General features: G+C 42.7%; 1 protein-coding gene across 1 annotated transcript in view; it reads right to left on the reverse strand.

The window, feature by feature from the left end:
* RNLS (renalase, FAD dependent amine oxidase) overlaps positions 1-26,599 on the reverse strand; it is a gene marked incomplete at its 5' end in the record, with an annotated part of 78,705 nt that overhangs the window by 20,025 nt on the left and 32,081 nt on the right. The gene's annotated exons all lie outside the window — the stretch shown is intronic.

The raw sequence follows: 26,599 nt of genomic DNA on the forward strand, positions 1-26,599 counted from the left end.
CCATTCCTCCCTATGATTAACTCTTCTATCTTCTAATTACAGTAAGATCTGCTTTTTGCCTCGATTTTATAATCTTCAAAAAAAGCTGCACGAAGTAGCATTAGCCCCACTGTGCATTCAAATACCATTTTATTTCATGCCAAAGAGAAATACAACAGTTTGACTAATCATGGAGTTAGGTGCCATGTCTCTCTTCCTAGTACCGAATTGATGGCCAACGCTTCTGTGAGCTGGACCAGGACATGCAAAGACAAAATCACAGTGGTCTCCCGCTTGTATGTGAAACTGCGCGCTCTCTTGGGCTTGTTTGGAAATTTGATATTGAGAGGCAAAAGAACAACAATCGAGGTGCTTCATTTTATGCAAAATTCAGCCAAAGGGATGAACATCTTGTATGAAGAAAGGAGCAGCTAATGGCTATATCCACCACGGCACTTCCCACAGGCAGCAGGCCAGGTGTTGAGTGGTATCTTCAGAAGGACTTCAGCAGAAGTCCTGCCCCAAGACAGACCAGCCCCATGAGTGGGGCGGGCTGGGATGGGCTGGAGGGGGCACCTCTCCACACAAGGCTCCGCAGGCGAGAGTCATCTGCAGAATTGTGCACACCAAGCTGGCCACGAGTCACAGCAATGAAGGCCAACCAGCCTGGTGTGAGAGCATCCAGCAGGTCAAGGGAAGGTATTCCCGTCAAGTGAGGCCACATCTGGACACACTGTGCAGTTTGTCATGCCCCCCAGTACAAGGGAGACAACAACAAACTGGATAAAGTCCTGTGCAGGGTCACTAACATGGTCGACTAAAGGGGGGTGTCTCCATTTCCAGGGACTGCCCTGACTCACCCGGACACAGCCCCGAACAACTTGCTGCAGCTGCGGCACTGGACCTGCTGGGAGCAGTGTTAGGCTGGAGACCCCCACCTTTGTGCCTCCAGAGGTAGTTGGTGGGACTGGGCAATTCTGCATACCTTATCCATGCCACAGGCACCTCCATGCAACTCCAGCTAATGTGCTTCAAAGAACACTGGTGTGACTGACCTTGCTGTCATGGCTAATGCTGCTCCTCAGAACTTGCAACCAGGATCAGTTCATCACACACTCACTTCACCAGCACACGCTCTCTCCCCAGGAACCAACATTTGCTGCTGTGCCGAGGCGAAACTCTAGGAACCAGAGCTACAAATCAAACCTCCGTGCATGGTGACATGACGCAGGCACTCCTGATTCATGCAGTGCCAGACAGGGGCAAGGGGTCCAGCAGCACTGGCAGAGCGTTTTCCAGCAGGATGCATGTTTGAGAGCACATTCTGTCATGCTGAGAAGTCCTTGCGACAACTGCCACTAAACCTGTAAAGCCTACATACCACCAGTCTGCATCAAGGTCCATTCCCACCACTGCTACTGGCATACTTCCTTCTCAAACAGCATCAAGGCTGCCTGTGTTTGGCGTCTATTTACATGCAGAGGACAATGAGCAGGGGAGAGTGTCATTCCTGAGCCAGTCCTGGTGGAGAGGAGGGCTGGTGTCACCCCAGCTCTTACCAACTGATGGGTGACCATTTCAGCTGTGCAAGTTTACTGGCATTTCCATGTAGCCTCCCAAAATGTGCAGGGACACAATTCACGTCCCTATTCAGTGTCCTCTGAGAGGCTTAATAAGTAAGTCATGAAGCCTACTATGTCTCAGAAGCCTTGGTGAACCACCAGAGAAGGTTCACCAAGGATATTGAGTCCACTCTTCACAGACAGGTGCCTTCTATGGGACGATGCATGGCCTGCAGGCACAATCTCTCACCTGAAAACCCACCAGGCAGATACCCATAGGTATCTGCCCCATCCTGTTGTTTCCCTAGTTGTGTATTTTTTCTGTGATGTCTTTCCACTCTATTTCTCTGCATGTCATGAAGACGACTGAGTCCAGAGGCTGATTTCTGCCCCCTCCCATGAAACGGTGACCTCATGTACAGAGTGCTCTCCTAACTGAGGTTCCTGGCTGATCTCCCCCACCCCACCATGACCTCCACACCCACACCAGCCTTACCTAATCACCAGCATGCCAGAGGATCACAAGTCAGATTCCATCTCAAATCCCATCAGAAATAAACCCTGAAGTGCCCCCAAGAAAAACCCTCACAAATTTTAACACAAATATGCTGGGGAACAGAGAAATGTGGGGGGCAGAAACACTGATTAACCCATGAAAGCTGGGGAGAGGAAAGGAGGAGAAATAAGGCAGCTGACACTAGGGGGGGGGGGTGGTGGAGCTACCTGACAGAGGAAGCCAGAGGACAGGCCTGCCCAGGAGGGTAGGACTGGCTGAGCACGATGGGCTTTGAAGAAGCTTCCCTTTCCCTCTCCAGTCCAATGCCCCCTCTGAGAAGGCGTTGAGGGGACACAGCTGCCTTCCACCTCGCCCCTGCACCTAGATCTTTCCAAGAAAGATCGACTCCTCTCCATGGACCTCAGAAACTCCTCTAATTGTTGGGTCAAAGACCACTCAACCTCTGCTGTCACCCTCCCTTGGCAAAGCTGCCTCCATGTAAGTCATGGCACAGTAGGGTTCCCATTTGTTATACCGCCGGTCTGTGACAAAGACCCAGTATGGTTTAGCATGGAGAATGCTGTCGGTATGCTACTGCTTCAACAGGCTTCTGCAGCACACATACATGCTTTCTATGGAAGAAGAACCCCGTACAACGTGCTCCAGAGAAAACCAGAGAGCAGCAGTTGCAAGAGCTGCTCTTCAAGGTCATTTCTTCTTGCTTCACCCTGAGCATGTCCCACCTGAGGAACTGATGGCTCTCATCTCTTCCCAGGGCTTCAGATGTGGAGTCTGTGTGTGCTGCCCAGCTGGCCGGCTCCGAAAGCCACAGCGTGCAAAGGACCCTGCCCAGGCTCACTCTGCCTTCCTCCAGACCAGGCTGCTCCCCTGGGGCCCAGGGCTCCTCCTGGGTGCGCAGGGCTCCATGGCAAACCTCCAGAGCAGCCTGGCAGGGCGGCCGCCCTGGGCTGCAGTGGGGCGCTGGCTTTCATCCTGGCTTTTCATACCATTCAAAGGTTTTGCGTTGACCACTGGCAGAACTCCCCCAGTTCTGCGAGTCTCCTACAGACCATCATCTCCGTCCTCCTCCATCCTTCCCTTCTTCCACAGCTTCTATCCAGCATTCGCAGCCCCCAGGACCAGGAGACTTCATGGCGTGGCACTGTGGCTTGGCAAAGCCTGCGTCAAGGAGGGGAAGGGAGGGGATTAAGCAGGGATGCGGGGCGGGCTGGAGGACTGCCCTGGAGGAAAGGATGCCAGCGCCAGAGGACCACACGCATCCCACCCCACTGGAAATGCTCCCTGGCCTGTGCTAACTTCCCCCTCAAGCCGTGAGCTTAACAGTGCAGGCACATGGTGCCAGCATCCGGGAACCATCTCGGGGGCTCTTTACTGCCAAGTCGGAACAGCGACGTTAGTGATTTCAGCAGTGCTTGTCCCAGTTCCTCCTGACAGACCCCAAGAGCCCAGACAGGGAACAGAGCTGCTGCTAAATATACACCGCATGGCGGAGGGGACAGATCTTGTCCAGAAACACCCCCGTCCTCTTCCAGGTAAGGGCTCTGCACAGCTGGGTTTTGAGATGTCCATCACCACCAGGCCCCCTTCTTACAGCTATGATAAATCATCACAGTGTGTTACACATTCTTGCTGTGCTTTGAAAGAATATAAAAGTCCTATAAACAAGCGAATAAATATGAAGCTGTAATATCCCATCTAAAACACTACTCTTTGTCCATGTTACTTTGGCAACTCATTTCCCCAAGCAAATTCCCCTGGCAAAGCTCAGCATGCAGAAACCTCTGCACTGCGGGAATGCATCTGAGATAGAGATGAACTGCCCAGCCTGGGGGCTGCAGGCGCTGAGCTGCCTAAGCCCGTACCCTGCCTCTGCTCCGCAGCACACGTGGGCTGCTGCAGGGGAAGGGACTGGAGCGTTTAAATTTGCTCAGGCAAATGGTTTATTACATGGAGCGCTTCAGCAGGTACAACCTTCACAACTTTAAGCGTTGCCAAAGTCAAGCCGTCCAGTTGGCTCTAAAGTTTAAGACTTAACATCGCTTTATGGACCTGTCTTCACAAGCTATAAACTTTCAGAAGGTGTTAGGGGTCATTGGGGATGAATGTTGAACAGCAGTGCAGTAATCAAAGATAAATTACAATTTCATCAGCTTTAAGTATACACAGACACATGGAGCTTGGCCAGGGGATGCTGGGGAAAGTGGATGAAGGAAGGCAATGAGCCCAGCTGAGCAACTTCCCTCCCAGGAGAAGGAAGAAGAGGGAGGGCAGGCAGCTTCGAGGGTGTGGGCACCAGCCAGAAGTGACAGAGATGTGACTTAACAGATCAAAGGGCTGGAAAGAGCTAGGGCAGCTCGTTCACAGTGGCAAGGGAAGGAACAGCTTCGGGAAGAAGTTGCTTTTCAAAGCCTTGGGGAGATGGAATAACGCACAGGCTAAGGACACCTGGTTATACTGCCACAGGTGTTTCGAGGACAGCAGCAGGCTGTTCACCGTCGAGAAGTGAACCCTGGAAACAGTGAAGAATTTCTCCAGACTCAGTCCTTGGGTAAACCAGAGCTGGAAGGGAACCTGCAGGGTGGAAACAGAGGGGCAGAGCTGTGATGCTAGTCACCCAAACACGAGTGCACTGGACTCACGGCCAGGCTGAGGCTAGAGGCAGCTGCAGCAGGTCACTGGGGGCCATGTCCGGGCAAGTCAGGGCATCCCCAGGGATGGGGATCCCCCACCGTTCAGGGCCCCATCCCAGGGACGCCCCGCTTGCACAGGGAACGGCTGTTTCGTTGGGGCCAGCCGGGGTTTCCTGTGCTGCAGCTGTGCCGGTGCCTCTGGTCTCCTTCTGACCATACCATAAACCAGAAATGACTAATACTCATTGTCCCAAACAGTCAGGTTTATATCTCAAAATTTAAAAGTGTATTAATTCAATTACTGATTTACATTTGCTAACCAATTTGCGTAATTATTGCTCAGGTTTTTTAAAAATAACGTCTGTGTTTCACTGGATTTTAAAATGCTGCAAATTTACAAGACCGAGGAAGTTTTTATAGCTTGAGAAGACAGGCAATAAAGTGATGTCAAGCTTGAAATCCAGCAACAAAAAATCAGAACTGTACGCGAAAACAATGCTATGAGTTGTAAGACTGAGGTTTTCCCCTGCTCCATCCATTATGCATTTTAGCAAGGCCAACAAGTTGATCTAAGGACATGAAGAGAGCCTTCATTTTGAATTTCCATACTTTTATTGGCTTAAATGAAAACCAGACTGTTGTTTTAATGTTGTGTATGAAACCACAAAATAACTATTAATTTTTCCCCTTCCAACAAAAACGGTTAAGATGATTTTAATAACATTTTGGAAAAAAACCCAGCTTTCAGACCACAGAATTGTCCAGCGTACAAGAATCAGCCATAGCGATATTTTTAAAGTAATGCATAAAGACATGAAAATCTTGTATTTTCCACTGAAAAACCCAGCTACAGCTGCACTGTGAATGCCACTGAAGTAAATGTCCTCTGGAGATTTCATCACACCAAAGCAAGGGGCGTGTATACTTTATTTGCTGTTTCTCCAGACACTGACAGCAGAGTGGATTACTTATCTGTAACACTCAATAAATACAGTAAAGGCTTTTTATCTACTATTCCAGTACTTCAATGTCACCTTGCTGCCTCACTCATCTTGTGGGAAGGAGAGGACCCAGAGATCCCATTAGGGCCAGCAAGAGAGAGGAGAGCCAAGGCTTCAGCTGGCAGGCTGGGAGCACGGGCACCACGCCATTCAGGAGTCCAGGACTGAGCCCAGCCTACCATTGCAGAGGCCAGAGAAGCAAAAATAAACCCAGCTGCTCTGATGGCCAAGAACCGAGTAGGACGATCAAGGTTTAATCCTGGACATTTAGTCATTTGCCAGCAAGTAAGGGTGGGGATTGTAATATGCACCTTTATCTGCAGAAAGGCACTGCAGGAGTTAGGTAGCACCTGGATCATTCACCACCAGCTTGTGGCAACTGTCAGAGGCTCCGGCAAGGACTGGACTTGCAACTGCAATTTTGAGCAAGCGGAGACAGGGAAGGGACACGATGGGTCGGTAAAGGATTCAGGTCAGCCTGGTAACTGAAGCAGATAGGTTACCCATGTAACTTCACACGAAGTCCCATGTACCTGTCACTGTAGGTCATAGCTGCTGGGGACAGAGAGAAACCGCGTTCAGAACTGCAGGGAAAAGTAGATGCTACAATGTAAGATACATTTAAAATACTTGTTTTGGAAAGTTTTGCTATTCCTAATTCAGTACTTCTAAAAGCTTGTGGATACTTATCTCCGTACCAAGTCACCTCATGATTTCAGAGCTCAGCTGGGATGCTTGTATCCAGCTCTTGCATGCACATACGCATGTGTGGGCAAACTTGGGTAAACAAATTGAGATCCTGGTTTGAAAGACTTCCAGGAATGAGAGGGAAAACACTCTTACTTTGTTTCACCGTCCAGTCTTGCTGGGTGGCACAGAGGATGTTGCATCCTGACAACTATCAGCTCCAAAGAAGACAACAAACAGCCAGATATAGCTTGTGTTATCGCACACAGCTATTGCTGAATATGTTCAAAATCACTTACTAGGTATGGCCGAGGTAACTGTAAATTTAGAGACATCTAGACATTACTGGACACTGATGCACTAAGAAAAAAAAACAACAGCAGTACTCTTAAGGAATGAGAGTGCTATTAAAGCAGCAAAATATAAGGATGCTGGACTTCTAGGGTTTTTTTTAGGAAAAGATCACTCTTGGAAGTCTTTTTTACTGGAAATTCCTTATTCTTCTAATAATCCAACAGTTTTAGCTTTGGTAGGAATAGCACTAGAGCCTAGCTTGAGCTTTCTGACTTTTCCAGAGTATCCTCCCAATTCAGTGTAACTCCTGCTCCTTGTGGGCCTACTTCCAGCACTTTCTTAAGCCATTCCTAGCAAGCAGGTCTGACAGGTATGTCTGATGGGACTAATGGTTCTGCAAAGCACAACAGTCCTGCTGGGGCTGTAAGAAATCAGGAAAAATGAAAATACCCTGAAGGATACTGCGATTTGTATCAAGGGATGAAACAGCCCCCTGTATCTGTCCACAAGGACTACAGGAGGGAAAAAGCACTTCTACAGTTACCCTCTACTCCTCCTTGCTTGAGTTTTAGCAGACAAAAACCTCAGCTGAAGCTCCGCCGGCAACCATGGCTTATACAGTGCCTCAGTACCAGCTCCTGCTTTGATGTATTTGCAAAGAAAAAATCCATTTCATCTCTTGAAAGGCTCAGCATCACGGTTGGACAGTGAGATGCTCCTGCGTCCTGGGAGGAAACCAGCTATCTTTTGTCACTGCCCAGCCGCTCCCCTCTTTTCAGGACCTCTTCTGGAAATGAAACCAGTCCTGCCCAACTCCCAGTCTGCACCTGCCATGAGATGGCACAAAGAGAAATAAAACGTCCTGCCCGCTTCCTCTTGTTCTCTCTCCTACTTTCCGGAAAATTTTGTCAGACGTGGATTTAAAAAAAAATGACAAATTTATCAAGGATCTTGGTAGGTTTTGCTTATTTTCCAGCAGATAGATAAGCTTGTGCACAAGCCCCTCTGTTCAACTCGGCCTTTGACTAGGAAGGTTTCTCTCCACCTTTCTTCATTTTTTCATACTTTATTTCTGCAACCATACACTTCTCTCACAGCTATGCCCTCAATAACCCTGCCACTGACACTATCCCCCAAAAGGTTTTGTTATTTCCTTAGACTGCTTTATTTAAGATTTTATTTGCAGCATCTGACTTAGCGATACACTGACAGCAAATCCAAATGCGTCAATCAGATGTTGTTGGTGACACAGTATTTCTAAGTGGCTAGTTATAACCACTATTTTAAAAGTTAAAAAGGAAACTCTGTGGTTAAACGGCAACAAAGATATTTTTAGCCTAGGTATCAAGTTAAGATATTTTAATAAGACGCTCGTCCAGCAGAATAGGCATCTTGGCTAAGTACCTGGAGATACAGTTTATTGTCACAGCTGACAGAGTGCTGCCATAGCTCTGTTCAGGAGAAGAATTATTCAGGACGGCACATTATCATAACCTTCATACAACAAAGCCTCCTTGGATGGCAACCTCTTCTTCCTCGGCAGGCTGATGGAGACCCTTCCTACTGCTCTCTGGAGCAAGAAGCCGCTGCCCTGAGCTCTCTAATTGAGGGGTGACAAAGGACAGACTTTTCAGACAATCCCCCTCTGCACAGTCATCAGCGCTGACACCGCACCATGACACTGGCCCTCTGCCACCGCGCTGACTGTTTCAAGATGCAGGCTGTTCCTGCTTCTGCCTTTGCGTAGGAGGGAGCAGAGGTTATGAGAAAAGCTTCATTTTCAAGTTCAGCTTCCTTATCAAACAGCTCGAGATTTTTTTAAGAAGGCAGCATAACAGTTACATGCAACCATGCATATATCAGCATTAAAATACTCACTAAACATAGTTATGTGTTGCAATATACTTTTAATTTTCCTATTATGCTCACCTTCTGTTTCAATAATCCTGTTTGGATCCAATGCAATGTTCACTCCTGCGTGTATGCAACATCCATAACAACTCAAATAATTATTTCAAATCACTGCGGTCCTGGCTGACTTGGCATAAAGCTTCTTTATCTAAAATTTGTGGCATGTGAATGAAAGGTATATTTAGCAATGTAGATGATTAAGTGGAAAAGAAAGATGCTGGGAAAAAACAAGACAGTAGGAGTAATTTTTTATGAAATTTATGATGTTGAGAACTAAGTTTGAATATCTGTCCACCAGCCGCTCTTGACAAGATGATTAGCAATTCACTCACTATTAAACTAAAACCTCTGTCAATTTTCACAAGAAACATATACATGAATCTCCTACAGGACCACACACTGCGTTCGAGTCAACTGTTGCTATCAACAGAGAAATGAAACCACCATTTCTAGCACTGGGGACAAAGCTGGCACGAGGGCAGAGTACCACCAGCTCCTGTCTGCTGGAGGAAGGGCAGGTGAGAAAAGAGGAGGGATGAGGAACCAGTGAAGATGCTCCATGGGATCTTTGTCAAACACTGGACCATGCTGCAGCTGCTGCGCTAACATTCATGTAGCAGTACAGAAGGGGCTGTACTGCTCTGAGAGCTGATGCGTTTGGGTGCGTGCACCCTGGCATCACCCAAAAGGCCAAGCCCAGTGCCTGCCTCCTCCAGCCCAAACGGGCATAGATCTTGTGTTTTTGTTGCAGGAGACTGGTATAGGAGCATGCTGCAAAACTATCTTTGCTTTGCCTCCCTTTAAATTGATCCCTGTTATACCTACTTATATGCTCAGGTCATACTTTTTCCCAAAAAAAATCCCTCATCCAAAGCAACAATCTTTTGTGTTACTTTTAATATATAATTCAATTTTTAAGTTTAACAAACCTCTATCCTCCTTCCCCAGTTGGTTAGACATTGGAACAGACTGCCCAGGGAAGTGGTACAATCACTGTCCCTGGAAGTATTCAAAAAAGGTGTGGATGTGGTGCTTAGGGACATGGTTTAGAGGTGGACCAGGCAGTTAGGCTAACAGGTTGGACTCGATGATCTCAGAGGTCCTTTCCAACCTTAACGATTCTATGATTCACTTCCACAGCTGATTCTTAACCTGCATGCTGTATTATACACAGGTGAGGAGCTCCATGCTGTTCTCTTCAGCCTGTATGCTCAGTGTTCAATTTGCAGGTGGATTTAATGCATATGTTGCCATTAGATTCACAATTTTTGTATTTGTATTAATGGTGAAAATAACTTTTCAGGCTCATTATTTGGATGACTGGGTTGTGAGTGCAGAAGCTGACTCTTAACCAAAAATCTAGTCATTTCTTCAGTGATGACATCGCAAGCAATGCAGTCCCTGAAGATGTGTACAATAGCACATGGTATTTTAGTCTCATGAACCTGCAAGCATATGTGATGCCCACATACAACACACCACAGAAATGCCACTTACTGCAGTTTATTGTATCTATGGTTTTGATTCAAAATTAATGACTTCTTCGTTTAAAATATGAGCCTCTGCTAAGCTTCCACCCTGGGAAGAACAGGATATGACATTTATAAGCAAGTAAAACTAAAGGAGAAGACAATAACTGATTTTTCACAATCCAAACTCTTCCTACAGTTACATCACCACCTGCCTGGGGAAAGAAAGCGGTTCTAGTAATGGTTCAAAATGCCCATATTTTAGCTGGGAAATTTCTTCCAGTTTTGCCTGGGAGAGAGCAGAGATAAATACCTCTGTGGAGCCACCAGAACAGACTGACTCCCAGTAAGGAACGAAAATACCCAGGATTTTCCAGGAGATTTTGGACATGCTTGGAAATTAGAGTCACTTACAAAGAACCCCAAGAAATTAGTCAATAAAGTCCAAATAAAAAATATAATACACATGTACACTTCAGTTTCTACTTGTAATCATTTATAGGTAATGACATAGAATATATATAGATACATGACATGCCATCATATAACTCATTAGCATGACTGCAAATACAGTTTCCGTACTATAGGCAGAGCAACATTCATTATGTGTTGTTGCAAAGCCCGCTAGTTTCTGTGACTGGCATTGAAGTCAACAGAAGCTGAAGACATCCTTGAGAAAAATTGATTTTATTCAGAGACCTCTGCATAAATTTAAGATCTCACCTTTGAGTTAAGAGACTTGGAAAAGTTTAGCTAAAATATAAATAAAGCTCATTGTCACATTTCCTCTGGATTAATTTGCAAATTAATCCATATTCATCTTCCTGCTGTGCCATATCATTACAGAGGACTTAGAAGAGCTTCCTTCCTACATCAAGTTACAAAGTACTACACACAGTTCTGTTACTCTCTGGTTCCAAAATGTAAAAGCTCATTACTTACATAATCTTCATCACAAAACATTTAGCAAATAACTTATGCACCTACTGTACACAGCATTGAGCTGAATAATAAAGTTGAGAGGATTTATTTTCTTTAAGTATGACACTAGTTGCTAAAATAGCATTAAAAGCTTTCCAAGGCAACAAAGATAGATGTTGGCTTACTGCTCTGTGTTTTGACTCAGACAAAATAAACACATAAATAAATTGAATTAGATCCGCCTGATGTTTCTGGCTTCTGGGCTGCAGCTCCCCACTGACTATGGTGGAAGACCCTAATGGCATGCAAAGCTGAAGCACGGCAATTGGAGGCTCATCCACAAGGTCTCAGCACAGACTGACTCCTTGCAACGGCTCCCTATTACTAAACTCAAGTCAATACCCGCAATGCAATACCAGACAGTAGTAACACACGCTCACAGAATCAAAATGCAGCGTTACAATAATAGACAACAAAGTTATTTCAATTTAAGTAAGTAGTAGAGAAAATGCTTTCAGGCATTAATTATTGAGGAGGGATTCAGTTGGCCACTGGAAATCTCCACTTAAGACAAAAAAATTAGCATGTTTTCCTCTCTTTTTAAAGTAGACGTGCATGTTTAGTTCATTACTAGCTGGACTCAAAAGCAAAGAATACAGGGTAGAGCTGTGCATATCAAAAAGACGCAAGAATTGTATTCAACTTTTACAAGAACCCCCTTGGGGTGGTCTTTAGGGGATTTTTTTCCCCCATTCAGGCCAGTCTTGTTAGTAAGTTTCAGTATTACCTCTGTACGGATCTCTCCTCTTTTCATTTTCTGTATCAGTCCAAACAGCTTTATTAGGCTTTCCAGTTCTTGTGCTGGAAGAGAGGTTCATACTTTCAGAGACTGCTAATACAATGCAGCTGTCTTTTCTAGGCTGAAGAATCCCAGGCTATTTAGTCATCCCTTACTGAGAAGCCACTCCATGCCTCTGGCCATCCATCCCTGTGGGCATCTCTGAAGCTTTTTGAATGATGAAAACAGAACTGCACGCAATATTGAAGTTTCAGGCACACCAGGGATGTATCTAGCAGCATCATGATATCCCCCTCTTGTGTTCTCTATTTATTTAATTAATGTTTAACATTCAGTTTTCTTTCACAGTCCTAGGCAGAAATAAGCTTATATTTTCATCAGATCTCAAGCTCTCACTGAAGTTCAGATCAGGTCTCTGCATCAGATACATGAAGTTAGGAGTGGTTTTTTCAACCACTTTACATATTTATGTTTCCTGTCACAAAATAAAAGGGGGACAGAAGAAACCATTGCCCTTTGCAAAGAGAAACAGAACATGTTATAGGGACTAGTGTCTGTATTCACTTAAAACAGTATCTGAATGGAGGTGGTGGATCATGGTGAGAGGCAGCAGTGTTGGAAGCATTGTGCTGACATGAATTTTGGAAATGAGTGGAAGAATACGTACAGAAGATGCTCCAATAAATCAGCTTGCATCTTACTTGAGTAGGCCAACTACACAACTACACAATCAAGAGAAAAACACTAGAGAAAGAGAAGTATCTTCCTTCCCCATCCCTTCTGCTAATGCTTACTTGGCTTTCTGTCACAAGGAAGACCAAATGCCAGCTCTGAGCACACATCCCAGCCCACCGTTAGCACTTTTGCTGGCTGTTACTTTGGTACTGCAAGTTTACCAATACCTTGTACTTCCACGCATTTTCCAGGTAAGGAGTACACAAATAGGAGGAGCTCAGCCGAATGAAATCTGAAAGGCAGCCTGAGTGGCCAGTTCTGGTCTACCTCCTCACCTTTGACACAGACCTGCAACATGACCTTGCGCAAGTCATGTAACCTTCCTATACACAGGTTTTCTAGTGTTAAAACAAAAGTAATTGTAATGATCTTTCTCATAATGTTGTGGGAATTAATCAAATTCCTTCCTAAACAGTAGATGTAGTAGAACTGAAGTAGAAGATGCAGCCAAGAAGTGGGTTGCTGCCATCCCCTCCTCCTGCGATAGTACAGCTATAGTTTCCACATGTTTTTTACTAGTAAGGAAAGACTGTGTTAAATACTGGAGGATCTGTCTGCTGCTTTAACTATTTAAGAAAAATGATTACTGGGGAACTAAATGACCTTACACCTCTGTAGGGAATTTTTTGACATCTATTCGACTGTTAATTCTCAATATTAAGTTTTGTTTTCTCAATTCATCATAAAGTCTCCCTTTTTTAATACTATTAATGACCATTAATTTCTATGTGCCACATAATTTCGCTTAAATGTTTCCAAGCTGCTTCTCTTCAGTTCATTAGTTTGGCCTAAGTGGCCTGTATGTTTTATAATCCTCACATGGGTCATTTAACAGCTCTGCTAACTTCCACTCTCTTGTACTGCAGTAAACCTGGACCTGTCGATAAGGATCTCACTGCATACTGATACACCTCTTGGAAAGGAGTTGGACCTAATGAGAATGGTGTTCTCCCAAAATTACTCTCCTGATGCACGGCTAGGACATCTCCAATCACACTGACCCTGCGTGGTCACTTCACTAAAGAAATGTGAACTGCACTGTATTTACTGATTTTGCAATACCTTGAAGTAAGTTGGACACCTGACTTCTCTAAGAGATGTAATCCATGATGGTACAGTCAAACATGTGCACGGATACGAATATCATTTAGCATGTTTTTTTTTTTTTAAATCTGCAAAGAATGATTCCCTCATGGAGGGGATAGGAACCAGCTGCCTAATCTATTCTGCTTCCACCACAGCAAAGCTGAGACCAGTATTAAAGGAAAGAAGCAAAAAGCAGTGTAGAACAAATCCAAAAGTGCAAAGGGATTCTGAAGTCAATCTTAGTATGTTGAGTCCTGAAACCACCCAGGAGAGGTAGAGATGCTGCAGGGAGATGGTTTTCCCCATTTGATAAAGTTCTGTCCTCTCCCTTGGATTAGTGAACTGAAAACCCAAGAAATATCAAATCCTACTGTTCATGTCATCATATGCTGAGGAAAGCGTCCACTAATTAAAAGGCAAAAGGATCATGATCAGAAAGCTACCAGTGAGAAGTGAAGGAATGGCACTGGCACAGAGACATGCCAGTACCGAGGTGCTAGAAAACTCATGACAAATCACACACAAATATTTGCAGAAAAAAGGACTAAATGATATTTGGATGAAGTCTGTGATTTTCTACTGTTAGGAGAAATATTCTCATCACGAGCTTAAACACTGAGTACATTTAAATGTAATTTAAACTCCCAATGAGGCTTTCAAGTCAATGGTTTCAAAGGCATACAAATTATTTCAGAGGAGGGGCTCGTATTCCACCAAGACAAGACTGAAAGAACTGTGCTTGGTTTGTCAACACACTTACCTATAAGACAAGCATTAGGAAGATGCAATAGGTTTCAAGGGAAGAGAGGAAGACATAAGGTAAAAAGTGAGAGACATTTGGAGAGATGACACAAGGCAAAGACACTTGTTTCTCACCTCATTACCAGGGAAAACAAATACTTGCTAAATGCAATCCACCACAAATGGGCATGTGTAAACACAATGCCCATAGCAGGGCATACGCTACCTAGCACTAGTAGCTTTCTGATTATCAGCCTTTTGCGTAGTCACATCTAATTGCTCCCTGCCTGAGGATTTTTATGAAGCCTTTAATTCACCCCAAATACTTTTTAAAAGCAGCCAGTAAACACACCTGCCTGCCTTATCAGAATTTTAGGGGGTTGTGGGGAAATAAATAAAACCATAGACTTTATTCTTTCAAGAGGAAAACAAAACTTATAATGAATTTGCTCTTCATAAAAAACATAATATCTAAAGGGAAAGTTTATTTTTAGAAGCTGTCTGCACTGTAATAATTAGTTCAACAGGATTTGGGACACACAGTTTCAGGAATCCATATCCTGAGATAAAGCTACATAGTACTGGAGCATTGCAGGACTGATGATCTTTATAACCATGTCACGAACATCTACAGATCCAAATTTGGATAGAATTTAAAGCTTAATATTCACAATATTGTATACAAAATGTAAAAAAAAAAAAATCCATTTATTTTCATTTGAGAAATATCTAAGCAGTCTTGAAAGATAAAGCAAATCCACTTGCTGGGGAAGAAGAGTCTATTGTACAATGAGAAATGCCAGCACTTCATAACTACCTGCGTGGACAGATGCTTCCTGCAGGAAGAAATTCTCATCCACCACATCTTTCACAATTTACATGACTTTCATTTTCTCTTAAAATGTCCCAGATAAACCATTTTCTTTTAATCTCACACCAAGTTATGTTAGCTTTAATATCAATCACCAGAACTGTGAAGCACACAATAATCCCCCTCACATAAGCAAAGACCCAGGATATAAAATGCCACTCAGAACTACACATGCCATATTGACACTGGCCATAGGTAGAGCACACATGAGACTTGCCTTTTTTTTTTTTTTTTTTAATATCAAATAGGTTGTGGCTATATTTCTTTTTGGTTTTGTTTTTGGTTTTTTTTATTTTGCTTTTATTTTTTTCCCTGCAGCTGAATTAGTTATAGAACTCTATACTTTATGGAGCTCTCCTCCCAGAACTTCTAATAAAGCAAAGACTGAAAAGCTGAAATAAACAGTTTTATCCTTTTACTATTTTTAGAAGCATATTTGAATTCTTATGTGCATATTTCAGTAGCTAAAAGGGCAGGGGAGAGGGGAAAACATCATTTCCAATGTATTCCAGCACTGTCAATGGAAGAATATGATGCAGTGGACAGAAAGGGATAAGGAGGAGGGAAGAGGGAAGAAACTAGGACTGAATAGAGAAATGCAAGAAGGGCAGATGAGAATCAAGGCACCAGGCGGTACGCACAGCAGAAAGACAACATGAAATACAAGGCAATAGGGCAGGAGGAAAAGACAATGGAAAACACAGTAGAGGTAACAGATTTACAAACAGAAAAGTTTAAGGAAAATCACTTTTCAAAAAGAAAGTGAGGGATGAATCAAGAGAAATGTGAAGTAAATGACGAAAACACAGAACTGAAGTTGAGAGAGGCAGACGAGAATGAAGGCTCACAACCGAGATTAACAGATGCTTTTGTGCATTTCCATGGCAGATGTTCTGTCTCCCTAAATTTGGAAGAGACAATGGGATGAATCCTTTTACTGAACTGGCAGTGTACTTTATTTCAATTATGCAGTTTAAGAATTAAAGTTGCTTTGGCTGGTGGTAAATGTCTGAAAGCCTTGACCATATTCTGGTACCTTCACTACGGGTAACATGGGTCTTGGAGATATTGTGTATGCTAAAACTATGAAATCATAAATCATCTTCTGTTTTCTCCTTCAACTGTCCAGTGTTTTGCAGCACATGCCAGTTTGAGGGTCTGTGCACTTTCTTCAGGTCCAGACCTTAGCCACATAAATAGGCAGGCTCTTTAGTTCCTGATGTTTTCATACAAAAATTTAAACAAATAAATATTTAATGTTGAAACAAGGGTCACAAAAGACATGCTGGTGGAATAAATCTGGTTTGCTGGACACTGCTGAGATTGTTACCGACAGGAGTCCATCCAAATGGACACATTTAAGTGAAGTTCACGGATGTCACTCGTTCCTCAAGAAAAAAGATGATTGGAATTTATTTTGCTTCTGCAGTTAACTTAGTCTAAAAACCCATCATCTTTGCTTTTAAAATGTCTCGCATAACTCAGGCAAGTTCAGCTGACCACAGTGGACCCAACATTGAATGCAGGGTTGCCTGCAACTGCAGAAAACTAGACGTCATGCTTCCAGTGGACCACAGCAGCCCATGCTGCTACTGCTAACACCAGTGTGTCTGTTGAGGATTGCTCTGCTTCCCCAGGTATGTTCCACAGACAGCTTCTGCATGCGTTGCTCCACGTTTTAGAGTTCAAATGGGAAATAAGCTTATAGGGCTTTATACTGGACATCTCCTATCAACCAGAGGTTAATGGAGCAGCTGTTGTTGTCCTCTTTACAGTTCAGGGTTAAAACTGGTGACTGTCAAAAGAAATTAAATGTCTCTGCTTACTGATGTAAACTTTACAGGAAATCTGCAGTCTGCAGCTACCAACACTTTACTGAAGATAAGATAGTTACCAGTTTAAGTTTTTTTAAAAGATTTTTAATTTTTTAAAGATTACTCTCTATAACTTAGCATTTGGTTGCCAAATATAAACTAAAATTTCCACTCACTCACCCATCCCCCAACAGGGAATACCTCGGGCTCTAGGAGATATTGTCAGAACCTAAGAAACTCTTTAAAGATTTCCACAGTAAGTGCTGAAAAGAACAATCTAGGGAGCTGTTTTTCTTCTCCCAAATATGCTATGTGAGTTGTGATTTACTCTTCTGAACTGCAGAACCACACCAGAACAGATCTATTATAAATTACCTTAAAAAATTATTATATTCTATAATTGAATGCACAGCACCACTACCAGTCCCAAACAAGTTTTGAGTTCATTCTACATTTTCAGAAAACAAACCAAAAGGCTAAGACAATAAACAAATAAACCTGAATAATGATTCAGGCCCACCAGCAGATGCAGTGGGGTAAAATACACTAAAAATACAATGAATGCAGAAATGTTCATTTGTATTATTGTCTAAATATAGAACAAAAGGAAGAGGACTTGCATCACATAAGGATGGAAGACAAAGCATCTTCAAATACAGAAATACTGTACTGAGAAAGCTGTTACTATTTATAAAGACTTGAATAGCAACAAATAACAGTTTCCACGCAATAGTACTGAAACAGCTGGCTTATCTCCCTGTGGCCTCTTTGATGCAGATTTTTAACATATCCTGGAATTCTAGGGAAATCACAGAGATGTGGAAGGGTTTGAATATTGTGCCAAAAAGACAAACAGAAGTGACTCAGGTAGAGGAAAAAAAGCTGACATCAGTCCCCAAGCACAGTGAGTGAAATCTGATGGGGAGCTCACTTAATAAAAATGACAGAAATAGTGGCAACGCGACTCCAAAATAGGTCTTCCTGAACAAATCTAATCTCTCTTCAGAGGGATTGCCCATTTGGTTGATTAAAGTACATACAGGCAATACATGAATCTTTGTAAGGTATACAACTTAGCCCTGTATGGCATAATGCTTAAAAGAGAGCATCACACTATAACGATAAAGCACATGCAAAGTGGGTTAGGAACTGGTGGGCTGACAGGTCTTGAGGAGCAGCTGTCCATGGGTATTTCTAGCGGGTCTCTGCAGAGACTGGTAAGAAGCTTAAAAGTATACAAACAATTTAATTGCTGAAAAATTAATGGCAATTAAGTTTGCTAATGGCACAAAGTCTGCCTGAGTGGGCAGTCACGCATGATCTGTATCACCATGCAGGAAGCTAGAGTAGCAAATAGGAGGAGAGCTCAAATTTGTGTACAACACTTATCAGATGCATACTGAAATGCCGTGTCCAAATCTGATCTTAAAAAGGATATGGATAAAAAAGATGTCTGAGAGGTGGGACAATTAAAGCAGCTCAGTCTCCCTAGACAGAGAATTCCCATCACCAGGAGGATCTGCAGCCGGCCCCAGAAAAACACTTCAAGAGCCAAAAGTTAGAAAGAAGTTTTCAGAAGCACAGTTGGTTAACTAACAGGTGTTTCATCTTTGATGGTTTCTGCAAACCCAGAATGAATTTCTCTACTGAAGTGCCAGAGGGAAACCTAAGTATGCATTATTGTCATCTAGGTTACTGGGCTTAATACAGAAGATATCTGGATGAAAGGTGATGGCCTGTGACATATCAGCAAATAGACAATAATCGAATGATCTGCTTGATCCTTTCAAACTTTAAGCAATTTGTGAGACCTGTGCAAACTCTGGCCCCTGATATCAATCCACAGATTTCAATGAGTTTGAAACAATTTCATGCTTACTCACCTAGGCATAACCTGCTCCTCATTAAAGCAGGGAATGAATTATGGGAGGGCAAGCATTCAAAGTTTGGCTTTCCTTCCAAAGGTTTGGTTGATTTATGCACTGGGAGCACACAGACTGTGCTCTCGTAAGGAAAAGGAACTCAGATGAAGAGCACAGGGGAGTTTGCTGCACTGGCCTTTTCAACTGCACCTTTAGACAGGAGCTCTGAAGGAATGGGTGATGCTCACTCTCTCCCTCACCCTACTGCATCAGCCCGTACGACTCATGTAAGTCAAGATCAAAACATGACTTCCCCACATACAACAAGTGACCTCGTATCTAAGATAGAAAAGTGATACTCTATTATATGCCTCTCAGCGATTCTGGTTCTTCATACTGTATGCAGTCTGACAGAGGAAACAGTACTCAATTACTGACTACACACAAGGCCATACAGATAAAATAGCTGCTACTATTTAACAAAACAGCTGTGAAGAACAGCTATCAAACAGCCTCTCATTTCAAGAGAGTAACTGTCTGGCATTAGTGAATAATTCTTAGGGAATAGGCAGGCCCAGGAAAGTTCCCATTTTGGTAGTGGAGCCTTAGTTAAAAAGAAATCTAAAGTTTTATACAAACTTCATAAGAAGAGGGGGTGAGAAAATACCTTTAATTAAAACAAAACACAACACAACACTCAAGTGTATCCCAGGTTGCCCGCTGGTTAAGAAAATGTGTCAGGAATAAGCCTCAGGCTGTGAAGAGAGGAGGTGAACAGCAGTTGGCCTCAACCTGTTGTGGCACTACCACTTACTTCAACATGGCCTTCTGGCATTACTGCAGCCATGTACCCCAGACAGCATGTTTCTCTCCTCTTCCCCAGGACTGACTCACACAGCGCTTCTGCCTTACCACTTGCGACTTGGATGAGTGGCTAAGGGGAAGACGGGAGCCCACAATCAGGCAGGCATCTGAGCTCAGAAAGCAGGATGCAGGATCTGTCCCTCCACCAGCGTACAGCCGTGTGCACAAAGCGCTGGTAGCACTGCCATCTGCTGCAAGAGAGCTGAATGTCAGCCAAACACAGCTCTGTCAGCTCTGAAACACAGAGCGGTACAAATCACCTTCAATTCTTAGAGATGAATGATCATGCAGAAAGGTATTAAAGGCAACTGTCTTTGCTGTGTGAAGCATGATGTTGCTACATAAGCATCAGACTTCAGCATCTCTAGGTCCCGGGTCAGGCTTTGAAAGTAAGTGTAGGGCTCGCTCTGCTCGCCTTCTGAGTTATTGATTTTTTTTTTTTTTTTCATATTTAAAACTTCTCTCACTAGTTATACGAAGTATAAAATTAATTTTTCAGACATGGTCAAAGAAGCTTAGAATTTAAGGTGACTCTCTAACTCTGGATTTAAAAAACAAACCAAAACCAAAGCCACCATATGCTGCAGAATAAAACTGATACTGCAGTATCCAGATGAAAAATACTATCATTATAGTTGCAAAAACAGTATTTCTATTTCTGAATAGCTGTATAATATAATCAAAGCTCTCTGCCAAAAACTGCCAGATAAAAAAGTCTTGCAGCCCTCCCCAACAAACTCATGATAAGAAAAAAAAATTAAAGAATAATAGTAGAATTACATTGGCAGATTTAAAAAAAAAAGTCATCTGTGGAGTCGAGTTACATTTAAAAAAACCACCAAGTTCTTGATCAGGCACTTTAATTTGGGACCAAATATCTTGATTCACAGCAAAAATCCCATTGATGTCCATGGGAAGACTATCTGGGCCAAACTGTTTACTGAAAAACATCTAGGTTGCAAAGTAACCGTGGCAATAAGCATCACTTCATTGGAAAAGATGACACTGATCATTTCCTTGGCAACGTTTAACTCTGCCCTTTTATTATGTGTTGCATCATTGTTAATTCATATCTAGTAAGGGAAAAGATTCAAAAGGTCTTCAGTTAACACACTTAAAGCTGAATAAAACTGCCACTACATCTTCAGGCTACTGTTCAGAAGGTTCACTCTCAATCACTAGGATTGGAAATAACTTATTTTCGACAAATCCCTTCATTAGGAAGGCCCTACAGAGGGACCTGGGCAGGCTGGATCGTTGGCCCAGGGCCAACTGTATGAGGTTCAACAAGGCTAAGTGCCGGGTCCTGCACTTGGGTCACAACAACCCCATGCAACGCTACAGGCTGGGGGAGGAGTGGCTGGAGAGCTGCCTGGAGGAAAAGGACCTGGGGGTGTTGGTTGACAGCTGCCTGAACATGAGCCAGCAGTGTGCTCAGGTGGCCAAGAGGGCCAATGGCATCCTGGCTTGCATCAGGAATAGTGTGGCCAGCAGGACCAGGGAGGTGATAGTGCCCCTGTACTCGGCACTGGTGAGGCCGCACCTCGAGTACTGTGTTCAGTTTTGGGCCCCTCACTCCAAGAAGGACATCGAGGTGCTGGAGCGCGTCCAGAGAAGGGCAACGAAGCTGGTGAAGGGTCTGGAGCACAAGCCTTATGAGGAGCGGCTGAGGGAGCTGGGGTTGTTTAGTCTGGAGAAGAGGAAGCTGAGGGGAGACCTTAGTGCTCTCTACAACTACCTGAAAGGAGGTTGTAGCGAGGTGGGGGTCGGTCTCTTCTCCCAAGGAACAAGCTATTAGGTTGGATATTAGGAAAAACTTCTTCACCGAAGGGGTAGTCAGGCACTGGAACAGGCTGCCCAGGGAAGTGGTTGAGTCTCCATCCCTGGAGGTATTTAAAAGACGGGTAGACGTGGTGCTTGAGGACATAGTTTAGTGGTGGACTTGGCAGTGCTAGGTTAACGGTTGGACTTGATGATCTTAAGGGTCTTTTCCAACCTAAACGGTTCTATGATTCTGTGGAACTTGGACTTGTCACAAATGCAACAGAAACCCATTAAGTGAGTGGTTCAGGCTTCACAGAGTATTATGTCTCTTCCCTGGATCAACTCGTGTATGTTTAAATATAATGCAGAATAAGCAGCTAAATGTTATCACATTAATAGTAAATAACAGCAGTGCTTTTCAACTTAAACAGAGAACCCAAAATAGGAAACTTCTTTTGGAGGAATAAAAACCCCAGGAAAACCTTGTTACATTTCAGAGCATTCTGCTGAAAACCTACTGGCACAGATTTTTGTCCTACAAGAACCTCTGAACAACCAGTTACTGAAGGGAAAAATCAATTACAGTTCAGTCCCTTCTGCAAGAAACTAACCTGACATTTTCTCACCTAACCAGAAGTCAGAAAAAAAACAAAAAAACCACACAACACAATAAAACAAAGAAAACCTGTCCAGTTATCTGGAAGCAATTCTTTCCAAAAATCATGTCCTGGACCTTAACAGACGGTCTGCTCTGTTAGTTCATACATAATGCACCTGCCTCATTAAGACACGGTATTCTAAGTTTCCTACTTATGCCTTTGGCTAAAAAAAAAAAAAAAAAAAAAAAAAAAAAAAAAAAAAAAAAAGCAGAGCAAGTGTATCCTAAACATATGTAAAAGTTGCAATTTACCCCCAATGTTCATTTGCTTGGTATTAATACATGCCCCATCCTAACCTTGTCCTGTTGTGATTTACAGGAAGGGTATTAAAGTGCAGGAACTCTCTCTTCTGGTGTTTGAAATCGATGTAGCACACAAGGTCCCAGTCCTAAATGAGGCTTTTTATACCATGACACAAGCAATAAAAGATACTTCAGTATTCAAATTACGTCAAATTATAGAATGACCATAATGGATAATTCATGATTAAAAATATCCTAAGCAGCATAGTCAATACCAGCCACCTAAATACTCATTGTTTATAAGACTGAAAACTCTTCTTTTTATAAATAAAGATTTTACCTATACAATTGAAGTAAGATTTCTTTGCAGCCATACTTTACAGAAATAGCTTTTTAAGTTAAGAAAACAGTTTAAGGTTGAAGCTTTCCTAGTCCAAGTCTCAGCCTGCAGCACTTTTTGCAGTTGAGTAATAAACCCTTTTAAAATATGGTTTATTATGGAAATACCATCAGAGCCTTAATTAAAGTAGGCGCCACAACAGTAGAGCTGCTTACACAACAAATGGATTCTGCAAAGAACATCAGGCACTCGCTGACCTCTGCATTAAGTGCTTTTATTTCAGCCCACCGTTTCAAATGGCACTGTCGATAAAGTCATCTGAATGAGATCACTCGTATATCCCGCTGCACAGCCCATTGACCACTTGACAGAAACGAGAGATGAAACAGTAGCTAATGTCACCAGCAGCAGTTTGAAACCACAAACGTGCATACATCTCCTACAACAGACCAAGGAATCGCTGCTGTCTGGGAAATAAAAAAGGACCTTTAAACCAGACTTTCAGGTCTGAGAGTTAATTCAACTTTGGCTCAATCTGCTGCATAGATCACAAAGAATTACGCTCCTATGTCAACAATATTTCTGTCTTATTAAATTTGCATGAAGGGTGAAATCCTGGCCTCACTGAAGTCACAAGAAATTTTGCCAATGGCTTCAGAGCCCAAGTTTTACCCAAAGTGAATCAAAGAATCACCTGCTCATTAGAAAAATTGAGGCTTTTCGAAAAATGATGCTTTATGACAGGAATTTGTGATATGCTGATGAAATGGATCAAGATGGATAGAGTCCGATATATGCAAAAATAACCTTAGTATCCTTCTATCAAAGAAATTCAGAGTCCGCATGTAAAACACATTCAGTGTGCCTATCCCAAGCAGGAATGTTCCCAGAGCACAGTGCCTCCCATCATACTACAGTCTTCATTTCGGCATGTGCACCATGTGTGTAGGTTTAATCCCACAGTTCCTTATCCTGAGGCAAACAGGATTCTTTCCCAGTCAATTATGTTAATTACAAAAGAACTTGCCTGTCCCTAGGGAAACTGTGGGAAGATGACTGCATCACCACGCCAGTGATTCTGGCCACATCCTCAATGCTGCTGCAAAACTGCAGGGGAGGACTGAGAAAAAGGGGCTTTGGCCTCCAGGTTTAACTAACACTGTCAGCTGTGCAAGCAGACTGCTTTGAGGATGATGCTGAAAGTTGTCTTAATAGAGGTGACCCTGGACTCGGGCAGTTCTTAAGTGTTTTTTGTGGTTTTTTTCAGGGTACAGTCTCCTCTCAATTTTTGCAAATGCCACCTGGGCATCAGCAAATGTCCCCATTGCCAACTTCCTTTTGTATTTGTCTTCCCCAAAAAATGTTAGGAGTGTGCAGGACACCAGATACTTTGTGACAAGAAAACCAGTCATATAAAGTATGCCTTGACATTCAGGCTTATTCAGTGAAAGAAATGCAGTGCTAGCACATGGAAGGAGCCCTGTTTAGGAATACATGAAGACACAGGATTGAAAACCATGTCTGCTAACGAAAAGCTCGCGGAGTGCGCTCTATCCAGCCCACAAAGAGAAGGCCAAGGAATAACTTAATCCCACTGGGATTGCACAAGTATGGGAAACAAACATGCGATAGAGGACTTTTCACTTTGGCAGACACAAGTCTAATAAGATCTAATGGCTGGCTAAATCTAGACTCATTTCAAGGCATGACATAAAGGGAGAAATAAATCAATCAAAGGAAAGGAATGGAAGACCTCTTGTTCTTCCCAAAAGCGAAAAAAAACACAAGCCAGAGCAAACCCCACTAAAACATACCAAGCATCGTTTGGATCATCTATCACTGAAAGTGTTTATGTCAAGATTGGATGTTTCTTTCTAGATCAGCCTCAATTGAAACCGTCTTATGGCCTGCAGGGGACTGTTTTATCTGGTCATAGTGGTCCCTCTGGGCTTTCTAATCTGTAATCTAATTTTCTATCACAGAACAGCACTGCTGTGTACTCTCCTTGGTTCCATCCTTGGAAGTGTCATGCGGTGCAGGATGTGGTAAATAAAAGCACATAGCACTTATTTTTAAAGCTGCCTGGGACAAGATAGGGAGGAAAGACTATTTGTGGGTGATTTAAATGAATGTACTATATTTAATTCACGGCATTCATCAAATGACACAGCAAGAGGCACATAACAAGGATCAAACAATGAAGATTTACTGAGAAAATGCAGTAATTCTACTTGTTTGGAATGAGTAAAAATGGCCTGCTCCTCAGCCAGCCACTAGATTTTCATTTTCCATTCATCAGTTTCTCCCCAAAGCCTAGGAGTGAAATACATATTTGCTTGTGTTGGGTTTAGTGACATATTTACCATATTGAAGAACATACCAGGTCCCTCAGTCCCACTGACAAATTCTGGTGTGTAAAATGGGGACAGAACTGAAAAATAAGTATGTCTGAGCATGGTCTCTACATTTGGCATTTAACCAGCTCCAGCTTGCTTCTGATCACTTTTAATTCTTTGTGGATTTGCCAGAGTGGAGGTGGCCAAGCAGCTCTTCTACCTGCCTGACACTGCTGTGCTGCTTGCAATTTCAACACACTTCACAACTGGCAGAGCAGGGGCCAGGTCTGCCAAAGGCTTGGGTATTTTATAATAAATAATAATAAAAGTACCTGGCCCAAGAATGCATTTTTTCAGGACTGCTCTAGTCTCTCTCCAATTCACCACATGATCAGACAAGAGATGCTCTTATCTTGCATGTTTCTTTGAAAAGAATGTTTGTAATTAGAAAGAAATTTAACTTATACAAAGCTAGATCAGTAGAAAACTGCAGTGAAATGATCAAAGTAATTTGTAAAAACAGACAAAACTAAACATTTGCTCATGTTTATCCAATGGAGCTCCAGAAAAGAAACATTAAAGAACATTTTAATGGTACATTTCACAGCCTAGATAAAAACTGTACGAAAAAAGCCTAATTCCAAGTCTTGGGCAACTTATCTTTTAAGTATAAATGAAAACACTCAGTATTGCTCTGAAATCAGCAGTCTCCTACTTTTTATATGATAAGCAGATCTGTTTATTAAATATCAAGTGGCCAATTTTCATTCCACAAGAGCTGTATGTATAATTACTTTAAGTTTTTCTGGAAAGCAGCACTGCAGTGTTCTGGACAGACAGTCATTCTTTTAATCCGTTGATGTCTGTACTTCATGAGCTTATGAGTGGGAGCTCCTTTAAAATGAACATGAAAGAACTATACACACATAAAGAGCATATTCACAGCCAGACAAACAATAAATAGCTCAATGAGGTCAGATTGTGATATTACAGCAAAGACTTGTCTAGCATGTGTGCATGTTATTTAAAAGTTCAAAAAGTCACATCCATTTTTAACAAACCAAAAACACACATTATGAGTTTATTACTGTTAAGTCTTCAGAGCAATAGCTTAGCTGACTGGAATAATAACCCAAGTTGAAGTTTACGATGTCTCATGTCTTTTTCTGCACGACACATTTAAGCCCCGTGCAGCTCTGTAACCAGACAATTCCCATCCTTTACTCATTCAGCCTGGGATTCCCATAAACTACAAACTTCCTCCACCGTAACCAAGAGAAACTAAAACCAAAATTATGCAAATCACTCCGCAAAACACATATCTGTGTCTCAGAAAAGGAAAATGAAAATAATTACTCTACTGTAGGTTAAATTCTACATAATTATTTTCTCTCACTTCAGTTAGCACGAGAGAAACAGAAACAGTCTGACTGCTTTGTGGTTAAGTCACAATGCATTTAGCAAATTTCCACGGTCCCTGAAGTAGATTTAAGGCTCATGAGCTCTGTTCATGTT

This window comes from Platalea leucorodia (assembly GCF_965183815.1).
Source record: "Platalea leucorodia genome assembly, chromosome: 4".
Lineage (NCBI taxonomy): Eukaryota > Metazoa > Chordata > Aves > Pelecaniformes > Threskiornithidae > Platalea > Platalea leucorodia.